Raw genomic sequence first — 12,991 nt, 5'->3', positions numbered from 1 at the left:
GGATAAGGGGATCTATGTGAGGCTTCTCTTGGGTAATGCCAGTTCTGCTGACACAGCTGAGTTTGGAGAGAGCGCTGGACCGTTGGCTGAGCTCAGTTTACAGAGAGCCCTCAGGTAAAACACCATGATCACAATCTACACTCAAAAGCAGCATCATGACAAATCCTCTGTTATTGATTATTTCCTGGTTTTCAATGTCCAAAACGACTCTTTAAGATTTCTGTATTTTCTTGCTCACGACAAGTGTTTACTGGTGGTATTTTGTTGGTGGTGTTTGATGTTGATCCATAAGAATCAAATGATGTAATTAAAGGTGGTGTTGCCATATAATCATGGTACGTAATTATCGTTTGTTATTTTATTGTCAGGTTATGTAATTGAAGGTTGTGATTCTATATAATTATAAATAAAAATGCTATTTTCTAAAGGTGATGTATTTCTCATCTGCATCTCCACATCTGATCTCCGGTCAGCTGTTCTTACAGTCACCCAAAGGTCAGGCTGTCCTTCAACATGTGAGGGAGTTCATGAGAAAGTACGTACTTCCTGCCCAACAGGTCAGCACTGCCGTCATCTCGATGAAAACCACGTTAACACGACCTACATTTGAAAATGTCTTTTGTATTCTGACATTTTCATTATTATTGTAAGAGTTGGTGTGTATACCAAGTTTCCACCTAACACTTTTCCCTTTTCTCATTGTCTGTTTTAGGAGGTTCATGAATACTACGCCAAGCACAAGGACATACCTGAAAGATGGCTCACACCTCCTGTGATAGAGGAACTGAAGGTAATGATGTGCACACTGATTGTTTGTGTTCACATACCATTATTGCATCCCACAAGAGTGGTAGCTGCATTCTAAAATTGAAGTGTTTCGATGAAGTTTCAGGATCTGCTCCCGCCACAGAATGAGCCATTTAATCGATATTTAAGTAGGTTTTTAGTTGTATGACCTATTTTGAGATTTTAACCTGGATTTTGCCATGAAAATGCCCATAGAAGCATGGCATTAAAATACAAACAAACTGATGCATGACAATCCAGCAGATGGAGATAACTGCAATAAATCAGATGGTTTGTAAAAGGAATAACAATTTCAATTAGTAAAACGTAATACATTAAATAAAATCTATTGAAATTATACTGAATAAATGCAAAATAATAAAGAAATAAATATTTATGATTTTTTATTACTCCATATTGTATATTAGGGCTGCAACCTTACGTAAGTCTAATCTTACGATTATTAGAATGATTATTTGGGCGATAATTGCAACGATTAATCACTAGCACTTAAGTGATTATTTAGCGAGTACCTTGACTTAAAAGTTTGGAATAAACGTGTTTACTAATAATAAAGAGGACAAAATCATCTTATGAAAACACCTCTAAATAACATTCATTGAATTAAAGGGGGAAAAATACTTTTTATAATTTTTAATTCCGTAGAAAATTAACTGCAAAAAATCTCTTTTGTCTTGTTTTCCATTTAAAAATATCTAAAAGTCCTTAAAACAAGGTACATTTACCTGATAAACAACATACAGTATAATATATGTAGACTTGATTTCAGAGAATGTATCTTGAATATAAGTGTATTTTGTATTTTTCATTAGTTTATTTATTCTTCTGCCAGGGCAGTAAAGTCAAAATATACTTTTATTCAAGATATATTCTCTGAACGTCTTAATATTTTGTATGTTGTTATGTAATATGTTTCTTGGGGTAAATGTATCTTGTTTTGAGGATTCTTTGATATTTTAAAATATATAAATAGTTTATAATATATTCAACATTCTCAGACAGCAAATAGTTTTTCTGCATTATAGCACTATTAGTAGTAAATGTACTTTATTTTAAAGCCAAATCAACAACAAATAAAAAACCTATTTAGTTGCAGTGTATATAATGGGGCAAAGAATACCCTCTCACCTTTTTGTTCACATCAATCCATCTTTAAGTCTCAAAACACAAACTCACTCTTCATAATAGAGCTGTATATCACTGATTTTCTTCACGATAAGATACACACCGCAACACATGTATTATGATTGACTTTGTGGTGAGACATCACGTTATAATCTAACTGGAGCGGGGTGTAGTTTCAATCTCTCCCCCTTAGAACGGGTCACATCACGCGACTTATAGAAGAGGCACTGAACGCAGAGAGAAATGCCAGTTTCTGAGTTTGTATTTATTTACATGATCTGCTTCCTTATTATTTGAACTTTAATAAAGGATGCATTAAAGATATAATGGTAGGGTATTTCCTTTAAAGATGCTCTGACATGCAAGTTTTGCTTCAGTGGAATGGCAGCTCCGGCTACACTGTATTTCACAATGGAAGTGCTTCTGTTTTTACTTATTTTGTATTTTTGTGTTATTTCCTCTTACTTTGTGATCTATTTCACTTGAAGCTGTTTGGAAATTTTGGTGTGCATCTGGACTGTGAGCTGTGTTTTCTCTCTTCAATCAGGGGTGAGCTGCAGTGCTGCTCTTGCACGGCATCATTAGTGTCATATCTGATCTCATGTTACGTTATATGAGATCAAACAATTATTCTGCAACTTATTTACATTGTCGATAACGTCGACTAATCATTTCAATAATTGAAAAAGTCAACAGAACACAATAAATGTGTTGAAGGATAGTTTCCCACACCTAAAGCATATACTTTCACTCTGAATCCAATTTGAGGTTTGTTCTGCAGGATACTGTAGGAATATTACATATAAAATTTTGAGATCAGTTAAAATGGGTATTTTGCACGCATTTCATCACTATTATATGTAGGGTAATTTGCGCGCATGCTAAATTTAGGAGGGAATTTAGGGTCTCGAAGTATGTGAGCTATGAAATATATTAAACTGTCGTTATTAGGTAATGAAATGTATAATGGAATTAGTCACGTTCGACAACCATTATAAATTAGATAAATGACAAGTAACTAGATTATTTGTCTTAACAGATTCTCCACCATTGAAATCTTAATACAACGGCTAGTTGTATCAGCTCACAATTTCTACTGTAAGGAATTAGCTTTAATAAAGGAATTATGATTAATTCACTTATTGGAGTGATATTATTCTCATGGCTTATTGAAAATAATATCACACATATTTAGGTACAGCTTAGAAGTGAAATCTTTCAGAAACAGGGATGAGATTATTTATCAAAATATAGCAGTCAAATCGTCTTTGAATACAGACAAACTTTATTATTATTCTAAACATAAACTAATCTAACACATATATACATAAGACAGGTTGGTGAAAAGAGTGATAGAATGTGATATAAATGATCAGTACAGTGAAAATGAACTTTATGGATTCTGTTGACAACACATTAAGAACCATTTAACCTTATTTGAGTCTACATCGATTTGCTATCGGATTACCCAAATTATTATATTCATCAGCACTTTGAGCACAATATTGGAGATGTACTTGCTTGTCTTTGTGGTGTTAGCTGTGAAGGCCTTCTCACTCCTTCTCGGGACATTGAGTCCCGAATTCCCTTGGATCACACATGGGAGGACCTGGTCGTCAACACCGTGACCTGACGAAGCACGTGCAGGTCAAAGAAGAGCAAGAGGACGAAGAGTCAAGAGTCAAAAAAGAGACTTCTTCCTGTTTGGAACTATTTGAACTGAGATTGGCCACATTCCCCAAGCGTGTCCTGCGCCAATCAGAAGTGACTTTTCAGAGTCACATGGTCAACTAGGCTGTCCTTTCCGACAACTGATTTGTGACCCTTTGTCTCAGAGTCTAACAAATCTCCTGCTCAAAAATAGTGCATACTTAATCAGGAACGTTGATTGGTACTAGATACATGATATTCGTTGTTGTCAGATTTTTCTTCATTCACAAACAAATGTATAGATTTACATTTACATTTACATTTATGCATTTGGCAGACGCTTTTATCCAAAGCGACTTACAGTGCAATTATTACAGGGACAATCCCCCCGGAGCAACCTGGAGTTAAGTGCCTTGCTCAAGGACACAATGGTGGTGGCCGTGAGGTTAGAACCTGTGACCTTCTGATTAACAGCCCTGTGCTTTAGCCACTACGCCACCACCACACCAAAATGCCATGTTAGATATCAAACATGGCATTTTTTCATGGATGTTATACGTGTAGGTAATAAAACATGAACATCTCTGGTTACTAAATCATATTGGTTTTTCACATCATTGCATTTTATCAAGTTAAACCTTATAGTTACCATTCTTGGTAGAATGAGATAACTCATAAAGAATTAAAGATTATATTTATCAATTATAGGCGATTGCATATCGCTACACAAATTTTAAAGAGTTCCATCAGTCTATAATCATTAATTTGTCAGTTATACAAGTTAGAAGGTTGATTCAGCAAAGTACTATGACTTTGTGTAAAATGTTCCTGGATTATGATGAAAATGTCGAGTTGTGCAAATCTGATGGTAACCTTGCACAGAAGAAAAGTCACTCTGTAACAAAGTTGATGAGCTTCGGGCAAATGTCAAGTTCCTGATGGATAGCGCTTGTCCTCTTGCTTTAACGGAAACATGACTCAAAGAACAAGACTCCCATTCAGATCTGGAAATTGATGGTTTCGGGGTACCTTTTTGCCTTGACAGAGACTTCACAGTGACCGGTAAATCACGTGGTGGAGGTTTGTGTCTCCACGACAAAAATTGATGTAAAACGGTGGTTGTTAGGGAGATGTTACTCACACCTGACATTGAACTCATGACTGTATCCCTACGACCATTTTATTTACCAAGGTAGTTTCCACAGTTATTTGTTACGCTTGCGTATATTCACCTGAAGGTTGGTATGGCTACTCGAGCTATTGTAAAAACTGCATTTCACATGGGTAAAATCACATGGGTGATTTTAACCTGTAAACCAGGAAAGTCTTTGTGTAACTTTTACCAGTATGTGACTTGTTTGACACAACTTACGAAATGTCTGGACCTTTGTTATGGATCTGTCAAAGAAGCTTATAAATCCCTTTTGTAGAGCTCCTCTTGTTATGTCTCACCACAATATTGTGTATTTTTGTTTTGTCCTATAAAATGGTCCTGAAGAGAAAAAAGCCGGAATGTCGATAAGTTCCGGTTTGGTCGGAGTAGTCTGTTACATATCTCCAGTGGCAAAGACTGGGACGTGTTTAAAAATGTCTGTGGCGATTTGGATGAACTTACAGAGACTGTCAGCATATATCACTTTTTGTGAGGATTTAGTCATCCCCTGGAAATCAATTACTATTTATCAAAATAATAAACCATTGGTCTCCAAATCTGTCAAAAACACAATTATACAGAGAAATATTAGTTTTAACAAAGGGGTCGTAACTCAGTTCATGGAATTACTTAAACAAGTCAAGGTTCCTTTCTCGACCGTACATCCGGTCACTCTCGAAGCACTTCTGCTCCCCACCATTTATAACGCCGGAGAAGGAAAGACTTCACAGACTGTGCCCAGTCCGCCCCTTCAGACTTATGTCCACCGCACTAGCCAGTGGCGTAAGTCAGAGCAACTATTTGTTTGTCATGGGGGTCATAACAAAGGGGCGGCCACCACCAAGCAAACTATTTCACATTGGGTGAGGGATGCTATTGCCCTGGCCTACGAGGCACGTGGTCAAGCTTTGCCAGTAGGTATCAGGGCTCATTCTACCAGAGGGATCGCCTCCTCTAAAGCTTTGGCCAGAGGTGTCCCTCTGCAACATGTTTGTAATGCGGCGGGCTGGTCCTCTCTGCATACATTCATAAGATTCTATAGTTTGGATGTTCATGCTACTCCGGGCTCTTATGTCCTTGAGTCCACATCACAAGCTCGTGTCTGAGACCTCTCGCGCTCTTGTGAGCACAACTACACAACCATAAGTGGTCCGGACATCCACAGTGCAGTGGTGTGGGTATTTTCGTTCCCTAAGCGCTAAATCAGTGCAGCATCAAAGTGTAGCTTTTTGATAGGGAACATCTTGGGTTACTTAACTGTAACCCCTGTTCCCTGATAAAAGCGGAACGAGATGCTGCGCTTCAGTGCCGCACTGGGATGCCCCAGGACTGCTCTTCAGACAAAATACCTGACGATGCACCTGTGACGCATCTATTTATAGCCCCTTTCATGGCGCATCCTGATGATGTCACCTGCGGAAGCTATACATTTTAGTCAATTTCATTGACGTGTTGCACACATATTCACTGCTGGTCACTCCACAGAGTTCCCAAAGCGCTAAATCAGCGCAGCATCTTGTTCCGCTTTTATCAGGGAACAGGGGTTACAGTTAAGTAACCCGTGACATTTTCTTTTGTCAGCTGGTATGGTTCACTTAACATTAAAAATAGAAACAGATTGCAGGGTATCATTAAGGTGTGGAGCAAAATTGCAGGCACTATCTTGAATGACTTAACTCATCTGTAAAAGGTCAGGGTTTTATAGAAAGCCAAGTACATTTTGGCTGATTCTAGCCACCCCCTGTCCAAGGAGTTTAAGTCACTTCCATCTGGCTTCAGAAACAGTATAATCTGCCAGCATGTAGGACAACTAATTTATTCCAGCTACTATTGGCTTTTTAAATAATTCAATGTGATTTTTTTTTGTTTTTTTTTTTTGTTCATGTTGTATCTATTGTCCATTTTTTGGCCATGTTTGTTGGTTGTGCATTTACTGCTGACTGTACAACAAATTGCCCCTCTGGGACATTAAAAGATATCATTGACCTTATAGCTGATAAGAATTGATTACAAACAGAATATCATATAAGAAAAGTATAAAATCATATATCAACATGCATTACAAACTAAATAAATAAAGAAACCACAGAAAGACAATTGAGTCTTATTAAAGGGATAGTTCACCCAAAAATGTTTATTCTCTCATCTACTCACCCTCATGCCATCCCAGATTTGTATGACTTTATTTCTTCTGCAGAACACAAACAAAGGTTTTTAAAAGAATATTTCAGCTCTGTTGGTCCTTTCAATTCAAGTGAATGTTGACCAGAACTTGAAGCTCCAAAAAGCAGAAAGGCAGCATAAAAGTAACCCTGCTCTCTGCTTTCAAGCAGCCCTCCTTGGTGCTCCTCTTCTTTTGTTTTTGGAAATTTGCATTCTTCGTGCATATCACCACCTGCTGGGGAGGGAGGAGAATTTATAGTAAAAAAGGACTTAAATATTGATCCGTTTCTCACACCCACTTATCGTATCACTTCTGAAGACATGGATTAAACCACTGGAGTCATATGGATTACTTCTATGCTGCCTTTATGTGATGTTTGGACCTTCAACTGGTCACCATTCACTTGATCTACAGAGATGAAATATTCTTCTAAAAATCTTTGTTCTGCTAAAGCAAGAAAGTCATACACATCTGATATGGCATGAGTTGGAGTGAATGATGAAAATATTTGTCATTTTTGTGTGAACTATATCTATAAACTAGATTGTGATTGGCAAATTAATTATATGCAGGTTTTTGCTCTGAAATGCATAAAAGTTTAGCAAATGTTGTGAATTTAGTCCTGTGACATTCTACATCACAAAGTTTGCAGCGAAGTATAATTATTTTTTAAATTTAATTTTAAATCAACCTAATTAGATTACCACTGAGTCTTCATGGACTGTGTGTTCAGCTCGCGCTGCAGGCCTGTGGGATCTGTTTCTTCCTGCAGAGAGTGGCCTCTCTCAGCTAGACTACGGCCATGTCGCAGAGGATACCGGATACTGCTTCTATGGCCCTGAAGTCTTCAACTGTCTTGTTACAACTTTTAAACCCCACAAAGCAATACTATTTTGGTAACATGTAATATATATACGCTAACAATGAACAATAGTATTTTTACGTTTATTAACAAAGATTAATAAATGATTAAAAAAAAATACATACATTTATATATATATATATATATATATATATATATATATATATATATATATATATATATATATATATATATATATATATTATATATATATTTTTTCATGATACCTAATGCATTAACCAGTGTTAATGAATGGAACCTTGTTGTAAACTGTTACCATTTATACTTACTGGGCGAACAGGCTTCTTTTAGTTCCCCTAATTCACTGATGCTGTTGTTCATTTGGAGATATTTCTACTGTTCACGCTCATCCCAGAAATTCTTGCCCTAGGAGAACTCAGCTATTCGAACATTGGTAATGATTTGTTAAACTAATTGTGGGTGTGGTTTGGAGGTAACTTTCTTTCTTGTCCTCAAAGAATGTGTAAATGCAGGCTTTGTTCACCTAGGGTGCTTTAGTTTGTTCAGGAGAGTTTGTCTTTTTCTATTATATAAATTAGACCAATCTCTCTCTCTAACACTCACTTTATCATTGTCCCTCTCTCCTTGAGCCTGATGTCGTTTCAAGTGATGCCACAAACATGGAGTGCACCCTTCACAGGGATAAAGACCATTACGTCATTTACAGCAAAAAGTGGTGGAGCAGCGGTAAGCATGTGAATGACAGCAAGAGAAATAATTTGTTTGTCAGTTGTAAACATAATAAAGTTTGATTTTTAGGGTTTCACCCATGTGGAGACCAAATATGTTAAAAGGAATACTGAACATCGAGAGTTCAGATTTCTAAGCTTTTATATATTAGTGCTATAAAGAAATGTATCACCAGAAATATCCGTACTGTAAAAAAAACTAGTTCGTCCAGATCCTCATGATGACTGCATTGACATTTAAGAAACCATTTAAGATGTTTACACAAACCAGCTATGCAGAATCTGTGAATGATAAACACAGAGTTGGGGAACTCAAAGTGCTCACAACGGTTGCAAAGCAGAAACAGACCCATTAGTCGACCAAGCTTTTGAGAGCTCAAATTGAGCTGTGAGGATAAGCCCACCATCATCTCTTCTTGTCTTTGACAATTTTAGAGAAAACTCACTTTTTTGGAATGATTTTTCCACTGCAAATGAGAGGGCAATATAATTTGGCAAAAGTTCCAGCTTGTGGCTTGTTTTTTTTATTTTTATTTACCTCATTTTACATTTGTAAATCGAAATCATCTTGAATAATTTTTGAGTCCTCTCCAAATTGAAAAGACTGTAGACTCATATCCTCTTTTGCTTTAATTATCAATTTTGCCTAATATATTTTTAGGAAAGCAGACCGCAACATTCTGCAGGCATAATTACATAATTGCATTTTGTTGACGTGTCAAAGTGCACTTGCACGACACAAAGATCGTAAAAAACATTTTTATGAACTGAAACGCTGTTTAATTGTGGACTTCAGAGATAGCATCAATTATCAGGCTTTAAAATTGCATTTGATCCAGATTACAGAGCTGAAGGTCGTTTTCCAAGTTGTATGGGATGTTTAGAGATAGTTTGGTATTTGTCTCTCAGACATTGTCCCTGTAGAACATTCCCACAGATATTTCAGATAATATAGAAACTGTTGTATTGATCAAGTGTGTCTAGCTCTGATATAGCTCAAGCCTTCGTTGCTAGTTAGAAAACGTCACTTTAGAACTAGCAGCAGAGGATGCGCTGCTTTTCGGCATTGGAACAACAAGGTTGTGTGTGTCTGTGTGAGTCTGTGCGAGCAAAAGAGAGGGGAGGGGTAGCGCGGTGCTTTCCACTATAGCTATGTGAGGCTGATTAGTGTAAAATACATTTAAATTTACATTTGCTAAACTATTTAAACAGTATTAAAGGAGTTTCCATGTAAGCTGGGCACTTGTTGGCTTATTTTCCTTCACCATATCGTCCAACTCATCCATTTCAAATTGCTTTTTAATTTGTAAAGAATGTATTTAGGCTGGTTAAAAATTTAGATTTTCCGATGCACCACGATCTTCATTTGAACAAAATCGGTTCCAAAGTTAAATATCAAGATCTATCTTTCACTCTATGTGGCAACCCTCTATAATGCAAGTAAATCACTTGATTGTGCAACTAAATCTCATGCTATGTGACTAAAAATGTCTGTGATTAGCCACTGGCTGGTAAATGTTCAGATGTCACTCACAATGATTGAGTAATACGGTGAAGTTATTAGCACAGAGGTCCTTTCATTGCATGTTAAGAGTAAAAATTTGGTTTAATCATTCTGTGTGTCCAAAGACGAGATCCACGGATTAAAAACAACAATAAAAGAAACATTTAATTCTAATCACACATGGATATGCTAAAGAAATTACACACATTTTCTCTTGTTATATGCGCTTACTGGCTGATGCAGTTAGTCTTAAAGAGACAGTACTGATTAAGCATGTGTTTTATTGATGTAAATACTGGTCAATAGTACAAATTTTGCAAGTTAACTATAAAAATGTAACATAAATACAGTACATATGCAACATAATATATGCAATTACAAGACGTTAATGACCAATTTGATGAAAAACTAATAATACAATTGAATTAGTAAAACTTGTATTTTAAAATTTTTCCTTGAAGGGTTGTCTAGATGTTTCCTTTATAATAAAGAACATTAGCTGAGAGAGAATTAATTCGATTTTTAAGCAAATTGAACATTGCAACAGAAATGTACCCATATGACTCAATATCTAATTGTGATCAGAACCGAATAGAGTTGGAATCAAATTAAATCGGGAAATCCCAGCCCTAAAATGTATATGTAGGCACAATTTAAATTGGTCTACAAAGCTAATCTAAAGAATTAAAGTATTAGCCTTAAAACCAAAACCAGCATGATCACACTGGAACCTCGACATGTTGCTGTCGGATGTTCCGGTACCATGACATTGACCCCATTTTGCAGAGTCACTGACAAGTGGCATCTCCCATCAGACATCTTTGCATCAGTTCGTAAGTGTTTAACTTATCCTGTTGCGCTACTGACATTGCATTGCATTGCAACTAAAATTACAGTTTTACTCCACTGACTCTCCGGTTTAGGGTTTAGGTAAGGGGATAGGTTTAGTAAAATATCCATACCTGTTGAATGTATTACATCTAAAAACAAATGTTAAAAAATAAGTAAAAACTTGCTTTTTGCTCCGCTCTGTGGACATTTCACCTGGAAACTTACATCTAAAACATGCACATAATTTGAACAACACATCCAGCTTCAGCCACTGGGGGAAATGGTTCAAATTTCGGTAAACATAGACTGATTTCAGAAGAGAAACCTTTAACCTGCTGTCTTTGAATTTACTGTGAGATCAGTCCTATCAAAACTTGCATCCAGTCTACAGGTCTAAACTTTTGACTGGTAGTGTGTATTAATTATTAAATAAGTGAGAGGTTAAAAAAAGTTTAAATATTAATAAAACACAAATTTAAAGCCACTGACAAACTTTTTATTGTGTGTCTTTGCATCAACACTCATTGCATGTAGCAGTTTTCCCTCTTAAAGTCCTTCTTTCACATGAATCCAAATCATTTTCTTACCTAATAAATCCTGTTTAACTTGCTCACTGAAATATGATTTGTAAATGCAAATCTCATACCAGATGTTGTGTACGCTGAAGTTTACAGGTGGTTGGTTAGTAGTTATAAGAGAAAACATTTCAGATATGAACAGTCACAAGTTGCAAGATCCAATCTGTATTTGGCAAGATCTGTCATTAAAGCTGTTTTGTCTCTCTCTCATGAGTTTTTAAAACCATGCAGCAGCTTACAAGTATATTGGAAGTTCAAGCCGACAGTGATCTGTGTTTCCTTGAGCAGTGGGAATTATTACACTTTTTACTTCTCTTTGTGTCCTGTTAAAAGTCTGAGATGTCCCTTGTGTTTCCTCTCGCACAGATGTACAGATGTATCAATATAAAGAGAAAATGATCATTGTGACAAATACAAACCATTTTGTTCAAAGATGAGGCTGTCGTGTGTGGTGGTTTTATATCTCCCATGTTTGTGAACACATGCAGATGGTGAACTACTATCATAAACCACCATCAGTTCCGGGGACTGCTAAACATATATTTATTGTTGAGACACATGTGGCATGAATTACAAACAGTTAGTCATAGACAGTTTGGTGTAATGGCAGTCAATGGCCGAACAGTTTACATTTCACAATAGTGAATCCATTTGGGAAGGAAAGCTATTTCTGTTATCTGGTATCCAACCTTTTCAAATCTTGTAGGTGTTTGTCCGCTAAAAGCACAGTAATGTTTTATTCGTAAGACCTGATATTTTTCATCTATGAGCTGGCAATCATGCGTCTTTTTGCTGGAAGGTTAAGTGTTGTCTTAAATCATTGAATGATTTTAGTTTCTTTAGATGCAAGAACCAAAGGCATTTGGTGGCAATGGTGTTGATGCACCATTTTTGTAGTCTATATGACTTTTATAGTCCAATTCAGAGTTTAATTTTATCAGAGAACAGTGACCAACATTTTGGTCTGTTCCTTACACAACGCTATTGTATGGCTTCAGAAGACTTGGAATAGTGCTGAAACACACACTGGTCACTTTGAGGAACACCTGTACACCTACAGGGGTGGCTGTGTCTCAGGTGGTAGAGAAGGTCGGCCGCTAATCGCAGGGTTGGTGGTTAGATATGGAGCCAAATCAATCTCATTAATAATTCACGCACAAAAAATTATTCACACATGCGTAGACATTTTCACATGCATGAAACCTAATTCACGTACACAAAAAAGAAATCACGTGCGTGAAAAAAATAGATATTCACAAAAAGCTATTCACATGCGCAAAATAAAAGTATGCATACGTAAAATACATTTTACAAACGCAAAACATTCTTCATAGATATACAACTAGTCGCAAAAAGTTTCGAATGTTTAAAATGTACGAGTGTATCCATGAATCTGAATGTGCAAATCGTCATTCACGTGTGAATCCCCTCGGATTTGTGTGTGTGTTTTTGAGACTTTCCTGGCAGAGCTCTCTTCCCACGTGGGTCTGTCGTACTCTTTAGCCAATCAGATGTGAGCTTAACCAATCATATCATAAGCCACTGATTCTGCGCACCTTTTGCGCAATATGGATTAATTACAGCGGAAATGAAGCCTTTACATCAGT

At 36.5% G+C, this 12,991-nt stretch overlaps 1 pseudogene; it reads left to right on the top strand.

The window, feature by feature from the left end:
- LOC127634378 (acyl-CoA dehydrogenase family member 11-like) overlaps nt 1-12,991 on the top strand; it is a 66,125-nt pseudogene that overhangs the window by 19,297 nt on the left and 33,837 nt on the right.

The sequence above is a fragment of the Xyrauchen texanus genome, chromosome 41 (genome assembly GCF_025860055.1).
Source record: "Xyrauchen texanus isolate HMW12.3.18 chromosome 41, RBS_HiC_50CHRs, whole genome shotgun sequence".
Lineage (NCBI taxonomy): Eukaryota > Metazoa > Chordata > Actinopteri > Cypriniformes > Catostomidae > Xyrauchen > Xyrauchen texanus.
This window is presented reverse-complemented; position numbering and strand designations above follow the sequence as displayed.